Raw genomic sequence first — 897 nt, 5'->3', positions numbered from 1 at the left:
AAAAAAAAAAAAAATTTTTTTAAAGAAAGTGAAAATTTAAGAAATTTAGGTGTGTGTGTGTGAATGGGGGGATTTAAATTATGAAATGCTGATTTTTTGGCAGATTCGGAATCTCCGCCCGCGATATAGTGTGTTCCCGTAAGAATAAAACACTAAAAAAATTGCAAAAGGAGTGCAGTCCATGATCTTTACCTCCGCCCAATTTTTTTTAACAGACATTTCATGTTTTATTTATCTCTAAGTCGTATTTTCCACTATAATAACACTGTGGAGTGCTCAGCCACTTGCACGTTAATTTCACGAGCAGGCTGTTCCGTTGATCGGACCAACTGGAACCCTCGACGTCGTAAGCGACGCAGTGCCAACAACAACAATCTTCCACTATAATAACAGAAATCCACCTTCGTCGTCGTAACTTGTTTTTAGAGGAAGTGCCCTATTTTTAACTTCTGTTCTAGAGACTTATCAACCAGCGTTGTTTGCCGAGCACAAGTCTTAATCTTCATTTCTATTGTAAGTTATCAATTTGCTTTTTCTCGAGCTTTGGTATTTTTGTTTTCCTTCTTTCTAAGTCTTTAGATTTGTAGCGAAGCTTCTCGCGGTCGCTATAGATTTTCCGTTTTGAAAAGAGAAAAAAAATGGGTACTACTAAAGCAGCACGGTCGCGCAGTCGCGCGTCTGCGCTAGCTAGTCGTGAGTGGTTGATCCTAGCCCTGACCCTGTCACTAATCCTAACCCTAACCCTGTCCCTAACCCTAACGCTATGCCTAACCCTAACCCTAACCCGCGTGTGCAAATGAATACGTGTTTAGGGTTAGGGTTAGGATCGACCACTCACGACTAGCTAGCGCGGACGCGCGACTGCGCGTTCGGGTTCGCGCTGCTTTAGTAGTACCG

General features: G+C 42.5%; 1 protein-coding gene across 2 annotated transcripts in view; it reads left to right on the top strand.

Moving 5' to 3' along the window:
- The window catches only part of LOC106872452 (zinc finger protein 271), a 5,429-nt gene that overhangs the window by 729 nt on the left and 3,803 nt on the right, over nt 1-897 (top strand). The window contains exon 1 of one of the 2 annotated variants that reach the window (XM_014919460.2): nt 295-513. The exons of the other annotated variant lie outside the window; for it this stretch is intronic. The gene's annotated coding sequence lies outside the window, so the exon portion shown is untranslated. Of the gene's footprint in view, nt 1-294; nt 514-897 lie in introns of those variants that run through there. 2 annotated transcript variants of the gene reach the window in all.

This window comes from Octopus bimaculoides, chromosome 4 (genome assembly GCF_001194135.2).
Source record: "Octopus bimaculoides isolate UCB-OBI-ISO-001 chromosome 4, ASM119413v2, whole genome shotgun sequence".
Classification (NCBI taxonomy): Eukaryota; Metazoa; Mollusca; class Cephalopoda; order Octopoda; family Octopodidae; genus Octopus; species Octopus bimaculoides.
Note: the sequence above shows the minus strand (reverse complement) of the source record. Positions and strands in the feature narration are given on the sequence as shown.